This window comes from Eubalaena glacialis, chromosome 5, assembly GCF_028564815.1.
Source record: "Eubalaena glacialis isolate mEubGla1 chromosome 5, mEubGla1.1.hap2.+ XY, whole genome shotgun sequence".
In the NCBI taxonomy this organism is placed as follows: Eukaryota; Metazoa; Chordata; class Mammalia; order Artiodactyla; family Balaenidae; genus Eubalaena; species Eubalaena glacialis.
The window spans coordinates 9108565-9127358 of NC_083720.1; positions in this window are offsets into that span (position 1 = coordinate 9108565).

Below are 18794 nucleotides of genomic sequence, written 5' to 3' on the forward strand. Positions count from 1 at the left end.
TTTCCTTTCTGTCCACCATGCCATAGATTCAAATATTATTCTGGGATGTTCTCTAAGTTTTCATATGTACCCAGATCAGCAACGAAGTTTTGTTTTGTCCCTCAAGATATATGTTGCTAACTGACCAAGGCCCATTTAATAGAGCTCATCTCCTACATTCTTTTTGGTAGTTTCCAAAGATGTTTGATATAAATAGGAGTTAACTACCTCACACATTTACTACCATGTTAAAATAAAAGCAAATCACAGAACAAGCATTGTCCCACATATAAAAGACAACAAACACTTATTACAGAGGAAACAGAAATCATGTCATAAAATCTTTTTTAGGAGTTTGACAAAAATCCCAGTTCTCTGTCCTTTTAAGTACTTGAATCACATCACATGAAAAGTCTGTAAAAGCAGAGAATAATATTCTAGAGGCAAGGTTATCCTTAAGATTATCATCAGGAAAATAGAAATACTTCAAAACAAAGTTCTGGATATACGTCTGTTCAGTGATCAAGTTTCTGGTTTGCCTAGATTCTTAATACTATTAATGAGTAATAAAAAGTTTAGCTTTTCCAAACCTACTGAATTTAAAATTGAGAACGCATTTCTAATATTCATCATGTTATTTGACAAACCAATGTTTTCACTAATAAAAACACATTTTTACTTCAAATTTGCTAATGAGCAAATATTCAACTATTGATCTAGTTATGGATTACCTTTGGATTAGGGTCTTTTTGATATAATAACAGCTAATCACCCCTGTCATATGTTTTTCTGATTAAAGCAACTGATTGCCCCTAGAGTTGAAGCTTAAACTAACTAGTACATACTTACTAACATACTATCTATATCACTCTGCTGCAATGTTGAAATCTTTAAAAACAGACTACAGATGAGAAAAAATTGCCAAATTTCCTTTTGGAGAAACTGGCTCAATTCCCAAGATCAGCTTTTCAGCACGCAAAGTACCATATGTCATCGCTCTTGGTAGCACTTTTTCTTTATACATTATGTATCTAGATATACACTAACTGTATCAAGGACAAAAGTTTGGGGCTTTGGATTCTTAATTTCATCATATTTAAGAAGAAGATCCAGGAAGAACTCTCTTCATGCCCTCATTCTTCAAATCAAATATCTACATGTTCTTTCTTGGAAATTTTCTTTCCTTTATTTCTTTCTGTGTTTTTCTTCCACTGCCCAATATTTTTGTTTGTTTTAATTATTGTTTTTAGTTTGATATAATTTCAGCGTTACGGAAAATGCGTAAGAATAATATCCAACCCAAGACCATATGTTCAGTTCCTCAGACTTATCTTTTATGACCCTAAATTTTTAAAGGGCACATGGAAAATACCCTTTATTTGAGTTTGCCTGGTGCCTCCTAATGATTACAGGTCATACAGTTTGGCAGGAATACTACAGGATATATTTTGTATCCTTTAACTTTAAGGTACATGATGTCCGTTTGTCCCTCGATCTGTCAGCTACAAGCTGGAGACCCAGAAAAGCCAGTGGTGTGGTTCCACTCCGAGTGTCAAAGCCTGAGAACCAGGAGCAGTTAAGATGTTACTTCTAGTCCAGGTCCCAAGGCCTGAGAACCAGACTCCAATGGTGTAAGTTCCAATGCAAGGGCAGGAGAAGACTGATGTTCCAGCTCAAGCAATCAGGTAGAGAGAGTGAATTTTCCCTTACTCTGCCTTTTGTTCTATTCATTCCCTCAACAGATTGTATAATATGCCCACTCATATTGGCGCAGGCAATTTGTTATACTCGATTTACTGATTCAAATGTTAATCTCGTCTGGAAACATCCCCACAGACACATAGAGAAATAACATTTAGCCAAATATCTGGGCATCTCATGGTCTAGCCTAGCTGACCCACAAAATTAATTATTACAGTAATTTTCATCACTTGCAAGCCCAGAGAACTGGGATGTTTACTAGATTATTTTTCTGTACTCACCTACCCCCTCCAACACCTAATAATGCACTAAGAGATGTAATTAATATTTCCCTTATGACTCTCAAATCTGTCTCCTCTTTCTCATTATCTCTGTGACTATCCTAGGTAAAAGCTTTGTAATTTTATAATATTTTACTATAGAGATTTTGTAACTAACCTCTCAATCTCCAGCACTGTCCTTTTTCAATCCATTCTTCCTGTAGCTGTCAGCGTCAGTATTCTATATGGTTCCCGACAGTAACAACTTTGCCTCTTTTAAAAACCACGGTGCTAGAACAGTGATTAAGATATAATAAATATTCTATAAATATTGGTTGAATAAAATGCAAACTTAAAAATGTAATGTCCAAACCAAAATCACTCCATCATTTCTCACAGATTTACAGACATTCTTCAAATACCTTGGCCTAGCAAACAAAATGCAGGCTTACCTGGAGCAAATTTATCATCCACCACCCTTTAATACCCCCTATGTGCTCCAGTGATATAAAATTATTGTTTTTCACATAACCCATAACCCATCAATCTTCCATACATGCTGTTACTTTGACCCTTTCACTCTTTTTCGAACTAGCTATAAACGAACATTTTTCAAAAAATGCAGCTTGATTCTTACTTAATCACCATGTACCCCCTGATGTCATATAGATATATTTTTTTTCTGTCACCAGTAACATACTTCATCAAAGCACTTAGTTCACTGAACTGTAATTACTGTCCTATTTTTCTCTCTCCTTTTGGGTAAGGGCCATTTATTATTTATGTTTTCATCACCAGTTTATAACTGAGTACCTGTTATAGGTAGACAATCAATATATATTTGCTGAAAAAGTGAATTCTGAACCCTACATGTCAAATAACCTTTCACCCCATATCTACTTTTAGTATTTCTGTTCTACTCATCCTTAAAACTGTTTTCACCTCTTCCAGGAGAAACAGTCTATTTTCCTTCTTGGAATTCAATAATCTCTCTTTGCTCTCATCACTCTTAATGTTTGTCATTATTAAAACATTTAAATCAATCTGATTTGTAGTATAAATGATTATTTGTTTTTCTATCTCCCCAAGTGAACTATAAACCCTGTGACAACAAAATCTATGTCTTCGTTCTACTAGATATACTATAATAATTATATTACCAATAATAGTACCTTAAGGAAAAAGCAGTTTTATATTGAGTAATTGTCAGAGCTTTATTACAGAAACAAACCATTGGAGCTAATCGTGGAAGTGAACCCTTCAGGGGCAGGATTTTTATGGAGAATAAAAGGAAAATCATATTATATTGTGTAACAAAGTATAGAATCGGCTGCTTTGTAAAAATTACTGTGTTAGACATAACTTGATTGAAGATAATCTTTGTGGTTGGAGCATAAAGACATTTCATGTTCATTTTACATGTACTTTGCTTTTTGAGACTTATTAGTTAAGTACAAATTGTGGAAGACTTATTATTGTTCATAAAGTTTCTTCTCACATTTTAATAGTGATTCACACTTTTTAAATTGTGTTTACATACTTTACTTCACATTAATGCTTAATATTATTTTGTAAAGTAGGAGAGGGAACTGAGATTCAGCAAATTCGAGTGACGTCCTTGAGCTCTGTCATATTGTTAATTACCACAGAAGTGTGCAATTTTATTACCATGGTAATACAGGCAGAGAGAAAAAAGAAGTAATGATTTGGGATCTGATCTAAGATTTTTTTTTTTTGTGGGGCAACTGCCAGGAAAGCTTGTCCTGGTGTAAAAGCTAACTATAGGTGTTGTGACTCTGAAGCATGTTCAAAAATACTCAATAGAAGTAAAGTAATGCAAATTTCTAACATCAAAGAAGCTTCCATTTATCACCTATAAAAATAGCAAATATATTTTTTAAACTATTCAATAGAAAGATGACATAGGGTCAGTTATTTAACCAATATTTAAATTATGAGATGCCAAGTGGACAAAGTACAACATGCAAAGGAATCTGAGATTTCCATCATTCTATTTGGTTTTGTAATTTAGAAATTAATCGAAAGTCATCAGATGCCCCATGCTTTGTGTGTGGCCAAGGTTGGGAATTGATAACTTCTAACCGAAAAGCAGGTCTCCTGGCCCTGGACCTGAATTAGGACATGGTCGGTTGACTTATGACAGTGTTCTCAGAGCAGGAGTAAGGGTAGAAAGTTTAGGTAACAATGTTAAATTATTGCCTCATGTTGGAGTGTTCCTCATGCATAATTTGGAGGAAAGGGTAGTGTTAGTAAACCTCAAACTGAAAAGTAAAATGAAGTGACTGGTGAATCTTGAACTTTAATCTTTTGTCATCCCAGATCCAATGCATATTCTATTCTGTCCAATCACCACAACCACAACAGTTATTTTCAGACATTCACTAAATATTAACTGTTGAGTGAATTATACCCTGCAAAATATCATGTTTCTGTAATGACTTCCCTACAACTTTAAGAATATATCCATTTTCTCATTCTCCCCATTTTGAAACACTGACATCCCCTATAAAATAAATAATGCTATATTTTAGGTCACCAGCTACAATTAATAAGGCATTCTATATATACATACTATCTCTTGAATTATTCATTCAACTACATCATGAATTATATATAATTCTTCATTCTTATTGTCACCACTTTAGTTCAGGCCCTCATCATTGCATGCCTGATCAACAACAGTGATATTATAAATAATTTTCCTATTTCTAAACTAACAGATACCCTGAATGTCTTATTTTGCTCATATTTTCTGTAGCACTATGTTGATCATATAGAACAACTTTAATGACTCCATACTGAATATGTAAAAAGTACCAAAAGCACTTTATAAAGATTTTATCCTCACTATTTTTCAGGTCTTAGTAGGATAGTAATATTTGGGTCATTTTTTGGCTTCTAAAAAATGTCAAGTTGGATTTAAAACTTCAAAAAAGAAAAAACAAAACTTCAAAAAAGAAAAAAGAAAAAAGGAAAGAAAGAAAGAAAAAAAGAGGGAAAGAATATCAATTTGGGAACTCATTGTATCCACACTATTTTACCTTCATGTTCAAGTTCTCAGTCTGATACCTGTTGGGGTACAAATACTGAACCAAAGAAAGAGCAGTGATCCTTCTAACTAGTCATTCATTTCATTCACAGCACGTAAACATGTTGCAAAAACATACATACAGAATTCAGTTAGAATTTAACTCTCACTCTTCCTCTGCCCCATCAGTCCAACTCTTATTTAATAATAAAATAGATTGTAGATTAATTTATACAAATTTTAATATAAAAATAATTTTTTGACAATCAAGGCATACTGAAGATGGAACGGTTTATCTTAGGAGGTGTTCAAAATGATGGTTATCAATGTTCAGAAATGCTCTTTGTATAGTTTTGAAGAGATCTGAAATATTGCTGTTGAAATCCTAACTGAATATTAGGTTCAAATTTTGAGTCAATGAAAAATCCCTTTAGAACAACATAGAGCTGGAATCATTATATGCATATGGTATTTTCTGAGACTGAACTATGAATATGCATAAATTGGTTTAGAATATATAAAAATCTTGGGATGGGACTCTAATCATAGCAAAGATCTTAGTCATATCAACCAATTTTAATTTTGTACTGTTAATTTTTAAGCATTCCTGCAAAATTACTAGACATGAATCACATTTCTAAAAATACATTTTCAGTTTTGTTGTCATTTTCTTCCAGTAACTGAAATGAAGTCTGGACTATTTAGATAATTTAGAGAATATAATGAAACCGTAATCTAATGAGCAGTAAAGTTCAGTAAATGTTCTGATGCATCTCTTTACTACCAGGAAATAATAAATAGTAAGCTAATTTCCATTAGAGTTAATGTTTAGTATGAATAAAATATTAATGTAATAATAAACTGTAATATAATAATACATAAGAGGGAAATAGAGTTGAATTTATTTGTTTCTTTCTACATAAGGAATGCTTCTCAGTTGCCCTAAAGTTTAAAATATTTTTTAATTACAGAGGTCATTTTTAAAGATGATCTAAAAATGTTTCAAATTAAACTAAAAATTCGAGTAAAATATGACCTAATTAAAACTTAGTAAAAAAAATGAAATAGCCCAGTTGACATATCATGTGGAATCCTAAAAGTATATTAATATTATAATTTTTAGATTAATATGAGGTGTCTTTATTGATTAATAAGACACTAAGATATTTCAAAATATATGTAATCAAATTGAAATGACATATTTTTCTAAAAAATAAAACTAGTTTTCATATGGTCATTCTTATGTCATTCATACCTTTACCTCTTCATTGCTTTGTAAAAATATCCAGCTTGTTATATGAAGGAAATTGATTTCATAATCACCTTCATAATGACAGCAAACCTCCAAACATCAATCTGTCACTACATTTCTGTTTAGTGTCTTTTGAGTGTCCTGAGAGGAAATGAAAGCTGAAGGACCTAAAGAATTACTACAGAACCCCTGAACATAAAGAATTTACATTTTACCTTCCAGCATCATCATGATGTCCATGTCTTATCCCCAAAACTCAGCATTTATAAAATTGTATGATTACTGCTGCCCATATCATAAAATGCAAACTCCTCAAAAAGCACTTTATGCATGGCCTCACCTAACTTTTACGGTCTGATCTTCCAGCCTAATCTCCATTTAGAGAACAATTAATAAAGAAACAAGACACATGAAAGAATTGGCAAAAACACATGACAATACAACATATATTTTCTTAATGCATTGTGAGGTACATGGTCCAACTGTTAATCCATTGTCAATTGGCTAGAATAATCAGAGCTTCCAGGAGAAAATATTAAACACTGCTTTGAAGGCAAACTGGGAATAAACACATTAATGAAGGGGTGATTATGATGTGAACACTGTAAAATATTAATATCAGTCTGAATACTTAAGTTGTATTAATATTTAAAAGTAACCAGAATTAGAGTTTAGTGAATAGGGAGAAAACATTATGAAAGACTATAAGATTAATTTAGAGGAGTCTTGATCGGTTTCAGAAGTAGGACTATAAACAAGAAATCATATATAGTCCATTTCTCAAGTTTAATTGCAAAATGTGTGATTCTGCTCCTTCTTTATTCATTTGAAATTATGTATTGAACTTCTGAATGTCTTTGTTAAACGCCGGACATATTTACAGCATTACCCAATTTTGGAAAAATAAAATTCATGGGTCACAAACATAAATGTCTTACAAGAAAGAAATATCAATCATTTCTTTAACAAATATTTATTGAGCAACTTCCACGCACTGGGCACTATTCTCGGAAGTGTCAGATACAAAACAACAAGGAGTCAACAGGACTACGACAAACTAGAGAATTTCTGCCTGGTTTAAATTCTCTCCATTTATTTATTTAGTTTAATCAAGAAAGTCAAACAAGACAAATCTGGTAACTTCCCCTTTGACCTACCCTGACTCCTACCTAAATATATACCTGTGCTGAGTCTTTGTAGTTGAGACCAACCTGAGTTTTTCAGAGATTCTGAGGAAATCTCAGATAGTATAGAAGAAATAATCATTTGCGGGGTTTGTTTCTTCCAGAGCACTCTCAGGATTAGAGGGCATCAATATTGGACTCTGGAACTACAGCATGGAGAAAAGTTTGAGGTACAGTCAAACAGCTAATCCCTTTTCTATTTTATCTTCTTCAAAATATTGCCATCTGTCAGTTGCCGAGTGAAAAGCAAAGCTAATTTACACCTCTCTGAAATTTCTTTAACATCAAGTCCTCTTTTCAGGCAGCTGCTGGGATCCTGCCTTAGTTATGGGCACAATGAGTCTTTGAAAAGTGATCAGAAGAATTCAGTTACTTTTAATTTCTGTAGAAATGAGAGGCCAGTAAGATGAGAAGAGAAGAATATGAAGGAAATAAAAATGTTATGATGTATTTTTCCCTTTTGTATGTGTTTGTTTGTAAAAGTGATTTAAAATAATCAAATGTGTCATCAGTTAAAAATAACCAACTTTAAGAAAATATCAATTGATAGTTACATTAGAAATCTGTAGAAGTTATTTCATTCAAAATGAAGCAAAAAACATGATTATATTTTATTTTATAATGGTGAGATGATGCTAGCTCCCTGTGCAAGATCTGGGCATATATGAACCTACTATATCAAAAAAAGAATATCTAAAAATTCTACTCAAAATGTTACTGTTTGCATAAACATCATTGTTTAATAAGCTCATGTGCAATTTTATATCTTGGAAATATACATATATCAACTGAGCCAAGTTTTTACCTAAATATTATCATAGATTTGATAAAGAACTAAATTTCAATACTATCAAAATGAAAAAATATATATAGTATATTAAATTGGATTAGACCAATATAATTTGCTGGTTAATAAACACTATTAACAGTTTACATGATCAAAGAACTGAGTCACAATATATTTTAATAAATATCCTTCCTACTTTTCTTTTCTCATTTAAAGAAATGGAATGACATATTGCTAGTTAGTAGCAGATATAGGAGTAAAACGATTGTTCTCATATTTTACTACCCAAAAACCCATTAACTCCTCCACTTATAAGGCTCAGTACATCTGATTTTGTTACTCCAGGCAGGTTACGTGACTTGGTCAAGGTATGATGGTTGTTTTATTGTAATGGTAGCAGTGGACTGGGTCTGACTCACCTGCTATGGACCTCAACCTAATGCTCTTTCCACTACATATGCTGTTAATATTCGTGTTTACACTTTCTTCATGCAATAGGTATGGTTCCTACATAATTAACATTTCTCTTCATACTGGTCATAAATTGATTCAACAAACCAGTGGAAAACTAAATAGAGGAATTAGAAAATCAGTTAGTGGTAGCTGCATATATGAATTACCATTCATGATTGTGCTGATATTTAACTTACAGCAGGAAATTACTTTTTAAGAATATTTAATTTTCTGTAAACACCAAAATCACAAAACTCAATTCTTGCTAATGTTCAATGAACCACACGTATGTACGTATCTATACATAAATTAAATTTAGATGTACTATATGCACATGTATTCAAAGCAAAAATTATACGCAATTTTAAAAACTAAAAACATGGCAAGACTCATGACATCAATTTTTATCTACTGGACTTATTCTTTATAATATTATGTTGTTATTGAGCAGAGAAGAGTGAGATATACATAATTTCAATACAGTTTTAAAGTAACTGTCTCTGCCTGAAGATTTGCAGAGTCCAATGCTTACACAAAACCAGCAGAGATGTAAAGTCTGACCAAAGAAACTTTTACTCAAATCTTTTTCTCAAATCTTATGAGAGGTAAACCAAACCAGATTTATAAAATTAAATTGTACCAATCAGAAGAATAATCCCCTTTCTCTTCCTGTTTAGTTTTACAAGAAAGTCAAAATGGCCAGTAGAAAGTTCGTGCTTCCAACTGATCAAATCCATGACCACTTTTCTTTTTGAAGGACTCCTTTCTCAGGAATTCTAAATTCACCCAGCATGAGGGAGCAGAGATAAGAAGCAAACATTCTTCAAATGGGTTATTAGGTATAATAGTGAAGGGGTGATTCCTCTTTCTTACGCTTTGTTCCCATGTCTATGAATTCGGGCTACAGGAAGGACTACGCCATATATTGGCTCTGGTTTCAAGAATATGCCAAATCTTGTAGAAAAAATGTAGAAAAATCTTGCAGATATGTCCTCCAAGCAGGTGCCACAACTCTTATTATAGCTTGCTGTCCTATCATTTAATCAAGCCAGCTGCTTCTGGATGATGCGACTCAGGGCAAAAATAGTAACTTATTTGTGTAGGAACCAATTGTCACAATTCCTTTTCTACAAAATAGGGCCTGTTTGAATGCCTAGCAGTTGAATCTGAAATGAAGATTCTTGTAAAATTTATTTACAAAGCAAATTACTCAAGAAAAAGATAAAGGGCAGGTGCCCTGGAAGAAAAGCAAGCTAAGCAAAGATGTCTCAGCTGAGTTATAACTTCAGTTTGATCACATGGGGAAGGTTTAGAGTGAAAATAGAATCACAGAGTTTGTTCCATCTTGAGGTAAGAGAGTGGTCCATTGTACTTTGTATTAATGTATCACTGAGTGCTGAGTCTGATTCTCCAAATAATGAGAGAGCTGTGAGTTAGCAGCCAACTGCAATAACTGGGTTGTGTGTACTGTCCCACTAAAGGGTATTAGGTGTGGAATCAGCAGCATTTACCACAGAGTTGATGTTGTGTGGGATTCCATCGTGCTGGTAAAGAATATTGAAGTCCAATCATGTTAACACTGGCATTGAAGGCAATCTAGACCCGAAATATTTTCTTTCCCTGTGAGGACAAAGTTGCTGACCCTCTGTGATGGGAGAGATCCAATGAAATTAGCCAGTCACCGCACTGTTGGCTGGATATTCAGGAATTTGTACTATGTCGGGGGATCAGCATTGACCTCTGCTATTGGAAAGCTGTGTTCACAGCAATGGTCATAGTCAAATCATGGTGAAGGGAAGACCATGTTGTTTTGTCAGTTGCCATGGAGACTTTGTTCAACAACCAATTATTGAAAGCCTCCTTCAATTTCAAAATCTTCTGATTGGCATTTATGTGGTACACAAACATTTTCACCTTCTCCTAAGGGGACCATCCATATACTTCTTCTCTAGATTTCCTAGGACTGATTTTCCAATATTATTGAACTTAAATCTTTCCAAATTGTGCCAGCTGCTACCCACTGTCTATGAGGCGATGTAGATCTATAATTTAGACCATCTGTCTTTTCATAAGAAATGGACAACCAAACTTACGTCTTATGTTCTGAACTTTAGAAAATGAGTTTGTAAGGCAGCAGCTATCTAGCTTTGGCTGGTGTCTGCGTATTACACAGGTCCATCCATAAACAGGATTGCAACTCTTTCTCTTCAAGGAATCTGTCAGAGGGAACTTATAAATTTGGGGCTTATGAAGAGGTCAAACAAGAGCAGGTGTCATGGGATTCTGAGTCACATGCATGAGAAATTTAATTCTGTCTTCTAGCCATGCTCAGGACTAGTCTGTATGAATCTCTTCTATTTTGTAATCCCACTAGACATCCCAATTTTATTGAGAATCAAACCTGTCATTTTTAATACTCTATCACCCTGGTCATGGCACATGATGGAGAATCAATGCATATATACTCAATAAATTAGTATAAGATTTAAAATGGAATACATCAAAGTTGTATAAGAATTAGCCTAAAATATTATAAATTTTTCTTTTATTCTCCAGTGTTGCTTTAAATAAGGTAAAATTACCTTCTATAATAAAAGAAACACCAATATCAGTAGTTTTATAGAGTTTTTTTCTAATTTACGTGAATTTTTCAAATGCCTAGAAAGAGTATACATCCTTTCCCTCAACTTCCATTAGCTGGAAATTAGGTCCATAGCCACTCCTAACCGCAAGAGATGCTTGAAAGTTGTGATAAAATATTTAGTACTAGTAAATATCAAATCACACAGAAAATAACGTTATTTCCATCTATAAACTACATTTGAATTATTGAGAAAGAAAAGGAAATTAATACAAATGAGGGAAAAAAGCAATAAGAAGTAATTGAACATTTGGTCAAGATTGTTAACTTTTCACCAAAGTTGCTCTTTTCTTATTACTGGTCACTCATGCTGCTAGATTATTGTTGTTATATAAGTGGGCCAAAATTGGCCCCTGTGTATTGGCCTAAAATGGCCCCCATGCTATTTACTTTTACAAAGCAGTCTAGGACTGTTATCCCAAAGCCTACCAGAATCAGAATTTTGGCTTAATCAAGGAAGAGACAGAATCATGAGAAGCAGTAACACACAAGCTTTATTGGGCAACACGTGGACAGGGTTACTTAGGAGGGGAAGTCCCTCCCAGAAAGACACCTTCCATAAAGGCGCACAGGGCCACCACCCAGAAGGGGAGTAGAGCAAGGGATCTTTTGGGGAAGAAGGGAAACCAGCGAGGAGTCTGACTTGTCTCAGCTGCAAGGTGGGGAGTCTCTGGGTCAGAGAGCTCCATAAGGCAGCAGAAGTTTGAAGTCTTATAGCTACAGCGTTTGTCTTGTCTATGGTTGTTAGCAAATGTTGGGTGCAGTTTGCAGGGTTTGAAAAGTAGTTCTGGTCTAAATGGCTAAAAATATGTCTATTTGGACTACATTTAAATCAATTAGATGTGTATGGATTTGAGCTTGGTGCTGGTAGGCTTGGGATTAACTTGGCTAAATACCTAGGGGTGGGATTCTTGGACCATAAGTGAATGTGTAACCTTTTACAAAACAGACAGCATGATTTCCAAAGTGGACATATGATTTTACATTTCCACCAGCAGTGTATCGGAGTTCCAGTTCCTTCACATCCTCACCCACACTGGGTATTGTTGCAGGTTTTAATTTTAGCCATTCTAAAAGGTTTGCTTTGCAAATATTTTCTCTTACATTGTGCCTTTTCATTCCTTTAATAATTTCTTTTGGAGAATGGATGTTTTAAATGTTTCTTAAATCCGATTTGTCATTTTTTAAAATTTCTGTTGATTTTGTTTTTACTGTCATATCTAAATAATCTTTATTTAACATCTCCCATTTTTTTCTAGAAGTTTTAGGCTTTACATTTCGGTCTACGATTAATTTTAGCTTCTTTGTATATATCTTGTGAGGCATTACTCTAAGTATTTTAAAATTGCTAGTAGTGGTAAATAATTAAAGTTTCATGATTACAATAAAGAGTAAAATGGTCTTTTGTCTTCATTTGAACATTTTCATCATACCTTAAATATTTCTGTATATCTATAATAAACACAACTATTCATCCAACTATTCATTCATTTTTCTCTGGGGGATACAATATTCAGCAGGGGGTAATATCAAAAACATAATTAAAAATTACGATTAGAGCTGGAAAAAAAAGTACATTGAATCATGAAAGGGAAAAGCAGCAGGATCTGAACTGATTCAAAGTGGCAGCTGTTGGGTGTGTGAATCAGAAAATCTTTACCTTTGAAAAGAGATCTGCAAGTTAAGCAGAATTTCTTTGCGTGTGCGTGCACGCACGCACACGTGTGTGTGTGTGTGTGTGTGTTGTAGGACACTGTATCAGGGAGGATGGCATTCATTCCACCATACTGGAAGACCCTAGAGTGGAAGAAAACAGGGAAAGTTCAATGTATTCAGAGAAAATTGCAGAGAGCACGGAGCTATGATAGGTGAGCATTGTAACATGGCATTTTTATTATTCAGAGCCTTTTGTGTGACACCATCAAAGGTTTTCATGTAAAGGATGGACATAATTATACCATTAAATTTTCATTTTAAAACGATTAGAAGCAATGTGGAACAGAGTGTGGAGGGAGGAGAAGAGCATGTGGGGAAACAGATTAGTACTTTTCTGAAAGCGGGAAATTAAAATTGCATGTATATTTATGAGGGGGATTAGGCAGAGCTTGGCAAGAGATTGGAAGAGTTAAGGAAAAAGGAAGTGCCAAAGATAATCCTTGGTTTTCTGGTTTACAAAACTTTCATGTATTTAAACAGGTAATGGTGTAAGTGGCTTAAAAGTGTGGTTTTTAAAACATTGATTTTATAGTCTTTGTAATACCTTTAAATTAAAGAAAAAAGAAAAATTCTGGTAACAGTGCTAATTTTTACTAAAGCACACTTGTCACATAAACTATCTGGAAATGTATAATCTTTAGCATCCATTTTCACAGGATAGATAGATATTTAAACAGAATTAGCTAGTTTTACTCATGTTTGTCCTATTTAGGTCTAACTCAAACAAAATAAGGAGGTTGCTAATCTGAGTTATTTCTCCAAAAGAAAGAATAAACTATTTAAGTTGAACTAGTATAGAAAGTCATGCTCATTTGAATTTAATAGCTGAAATATTGGAATAAGTATAATGCTATTCTTTGGATTTATTCTCATCAGAGAACACAAGTCACTCAGTATGTCAGTAGCACACACTGCCCACCCGTTCGGGGGGACAATTGCCAAGTAGTATGATCTATGAAAGGCAACTGAGATGACATCTCAAGGAACTTGGGTTTCATGTTGCATTAAAAAAAAACAACCAACAACACAAAGCTAGCAGTCACTTGATAGAAGTTTCTAGAATGTTCAGAGGGAAGAAATTTTCCACAAATAATTGATCCTTATACTGGTTTAAAAAAAAAAAAAACTGGACTCTGTTAGAGGTAGGTCTCTGAAGTTAGATTTTTAGGGCTATTTAACCTGTTAAAGAAATTTTACACATTCTTTATTTACAACGCACCTACACAAGGTGATCCAATGAAACGTCAGATGTAGTTGATGACTCTGATTTTATTTCAAGGACATCTTTTTGCTCGTTGTGAATATAATGCATCTTTGTGGGACACATTTTTAAATTTCAGAGAAGAAAACAAATAACACTCATATTTCTACTGAGTTAGCTGTAACACTAAGATTGGCACAGTTTCAAAAACTGTATGGCAGGTATGACCATTTAGATTTTATTATTAAACCAGGCAGTAAGCAGTAAAAAGGAATTATTCAAGATTCTGGACAAAGGAAGGTGGTCCTAGCTCCCAATGTTTCCTATTTTTCATCTTCATGAATATGTGACTAAAATTCAGTAGATTTAGAAATCCATTTAGAGTGAGTCTATCAGGTAGAAAAATCCAAGACACTCAACTTCACTGATTTGAATTTTATTTTAGTCTTAGAAAAGAGAGTCAGTTAAAGAATATTATATCTTGTCATAATTATGTGGTTTTTCACTCTGTTTCTTACTATATTGTTGGGTTCATTGGATTGTTTCAGTGTATGTGATCTTGTGATTTGTCATAAGAAATATATATTTGGGTTTTTTTCCCATTCTTGGTACATAGCTCTTAAACCCTTGGAATTTCCTGTGATGAGAGCTGAGAGCAATCAAGGTGTCTTTTGATAATGATGTAAATTTGAGGAGCACCTAAAAATGGGAGCTGTTGCTAGTGGAAATAATCATGTGATTAGAGGATTGGAACTTTCAGACCCACTGATTTCTGTGGTGGAGAGAGAGGCTAGAAGTTGAATCAATCATCAATGATTTAATTGATCATGCCTATGATTTGAAGCCACCATAAAAACCCAAAAGGATGGGGCTTGCAGAGCTTTCAGGTTGGTGGACCAGAATTCATCCACTGCTGCCATGCTGGACCCCAGATTCCACAGGGTCAGAAGCTTCTTTGTTCAGGACCTTGCCCTATGTATCTCTTTATCAGGCTGTGGATTCATATTCTTTATCATACTTTTTTTAAAAAAATTGGTAATCTAGTGAGTAAACTGGCTTAGGGAGTTCTATGGGCTGCTCAGGCAAATTAATAGAACCCAAGGAGGGGATTATGGGAACCTCTGATTTATAGCCAGTTGGTCAGAAGCACACCTGGACTTGTGATTGGCATCTGAAGTGGGGAGCAGTCTTGTGGGATTGAGCCCTTAACCTGTGGAATCTAATGCTATCTCCAGGTAGATAGTGTCAGATTGAGTTGAATTGTAGGACACCAAGTTGGTGTCAGAAAAAAACCCACACACTGGAACTGGGTGCAGAATTAGAGCATAGAGTAAGTCCCCTACATATGAAAGAGTTCCGTCTGAGAGCATGTTTGTAAGTCCAATTTGTTTGCAAGTGCAACAAAGTTAGCCTAAGTACTCAATTAACACAATTGGCTATATAGTACTGCACTGTAATAGGTTTATAATACTTTTCACACAAACGATACATAAAAACAAAAAACCACAAAAAATAAAGAAAACATTTTTAATCTTACAGTACCTTGAAAAGTACAGTAGTACAGTACAACAGCTGGCATACAGGGGCTGGCACTGAGTGAACAGGCAAGAATAGTTACTGACTGGAGGAGGGAGAGGAGGAGGGAGATGGTAGAGCTGAAGGATCGACAGAATAGGAGACGGAGGGCAAGCTGCAATTTCACTCATGCCTGATGTTGATGGCACAGGTTCTGGTTCCTTGCTGGATTCAATTCTATCTACCCTCTTATAAAAACGATCCAGTGATGTCTGGGTAGTAGCTCTTTCCTGGGCTTGAAATAAAGATACTGTACTACTTACTGTATTGTATACAGTACTATACAGTAAAGTACACAAAACACAACCACTTGTAGAGGATGCACGCACGTGACAATGTACACCAGACACGTGAACTAAACTACATGATTTGACATGCAAATGCACGTTTGCATCTTTGAAAGTTCGCAACTTGAAGGTTTGTATGTAGGGGACTTACTGTAATAGGCTTGACTACAGTTTCCCACACTCAGCAGCATTTATTACATATAGACACTATAAATATTTATTTGGTATAATATATAATAAATGCATATTATGCAAAACATAAATAATATATATTCAGTTATATATATCTGTGTCTATATATCTGTTTTAACTCCATAATTATTAAAGTTTTTCTCCATATTTTGCTTCAATTATACTTTGATTGCAGCCCAAATGGCTCATCCAGTATAGAATCAGAAAATAAGGTCTGGAGGAGGATTAACCAAGATGGCGGAGTAGAAGGACGAGCTCTCACTCCCTCTTGCGAGAGCACCAGAATCACAACTGGCTGCTGGATAATCATCGACAGGAAGACACTGGACTTCACCAAGGAGGATACCCCACGTCCAAGGACAGAGGAGAAGCCACAGTGAGACGGTAGGAGGGGCGCAATCAGAGTAAAATCAAATCCCATAACTGCTGGGTGGGTGACTCACAGACTGGCGAGCACTTATACCACAGAAGTCCACCCACTGGAGTGAACGTTCTGAGCCCCACGTCAGGCTTCCCAACCTGGGGGTCCGGCAACGGGAGGAGGAATTCATAGAGAATCAGACTTTGAAGCCTAGTGGGAATTGATTGCAGGACTTCGACAGGACTCGGGGAAACAGAGACCCCACTCTTGGAGGGCGCACACAAAATAGTTTGTGCATCGGGACCCAGGGGAAGGAGCAGTGACCCTGGGGGAGACTAAACCAGACATAACTGCTGGTGTTGGGGGGTCTCCTGCAGAGGCGGGGGCTGGCTCTGTTTCACCGTGGGGACAAGGACACTGGCAGCGGAGGTTCTGGGAAGTGCTCCTTGGCGTGAGCCCTCCCAGAGTCTGCCATTAGCCCCACCAAAGAGCCCGGGTAGGCTCCAGTGTTGGGTTGCCTCAGGCAAAACAACCAACAGGGAGGGAACCCAGCCCCACCCATCAACAGTCAAGTGGATTAAAGTTTTACAGAGCTCTGACCGCCACAGCAACAGTCAGCTCTACCCACCTCCAGAGCCTCCCATCAAGCCTCTTAGATAGCCTCAACCACCAGAGGGCAGACAGCAGAAGCAAGAAAAACTACAGTCCTGCAGCCTGTGGAACAGAAACCACATTTACAGAAAGATAGACAAGATGAAAAGGCAGAGGGCTATATACCAGATGAAGGAACAAGAAAAAACCCCAGAAAAACAACTAAATGAAGTGGAGATAGGCAACCTTCCAGAAAAAGAATTCAGAATAATGATAGTGAAGATGATCCAGGACCTTGGAATAAGAATGGAGGCAAAGATTGAGAAGATGCAAGAAATGATTAACAAAGACCTAGAAGAATTAAAGAACAAACAAACAGAGATGACCAATACAATAACTGAAATGAAAACTACACTAGAAGGAATCAATAGTAGAATAACTGAGGCAGAAGAACGGATAAGTGACCTGGAAGACAGAATGGTGGAATTCACTGCTGCGGAACAGACTAAAGAAAAAAGAATGAAAAGAAATGAAGACAGCCTAAGAGACCTCTGGGACAACATTAAACGCAACAACATTCGCATTATAGGGGTCCCAGAAGGAGAAGAGAGAAAGGACTAGAGAAAATATTTGAAGAGATTATAGTCGAAAACTTCCCTAACGTGGGAAAGGAAATAGCCACCCAAGTCCAGGAAGTGCAGAGAGTCCCATACAGGATAAACCCAAGGAGAAGCACACCGAGACACATAGTAATCAAAGTGGCAAAAATTAAAGACAAAGAAAAATTATTGAAAGCAGCAAGGGAAAAACGACAAATAACATACAAGGGAACTCCCATAAGGTTAACAGCTGATTTCTCAGCAGAAACTCTACAAGCCAGAAGGGAGTGGCATGATATACTTCAAGTGATGAAAGGGAAGAACCTACAACCAAGATTACTCTACCTGGCAAGGATCTCATTTAGATTTGATGGAGAAATCAAAAGCTTTACAGACAAGCAAAAGCTAAGAGAATTCAGCACCACAAAACCAGCTCTACAACAAATGTTAAAGGAACTTCTCTAAGTGGGAAACACAAGAGAAGAAAAGGACCTACAAAAACAAACCCAAAACAATTAAGAAAATGGTCATAGGAACACACATATCGATAATTACCTTAAACGTGAATGGATTAAATGCTCCCGCCAAAAGACACAGGCTTGCTGAATGGATACAAAAACAAGACCCATATATATGCTGTCTACAAGAGACCCACTTTAGACCTAGGGACACATACAGACTGAAAGTGAGGGGATGGAAAAAGATATTCCATGCAAATGGAAATCAAAAGAAAGCTGGAATAGCTATACTCATATCAGATAAAATAGACTTTAAAATAAAGAATGTTACAAGAGACAAGGAAGGACGCTACATAATGATCAAGGGATCAATCCAAGAAGAAGATATAACAATTATAAATATATATGCACCCAACATAGGAGCACCTCATTACATAAGGCAATTGCTAACAGCTATAAAAGAGGAAATAGATAGTAACACAATAATAGTGGGGGACTTTAACACCTC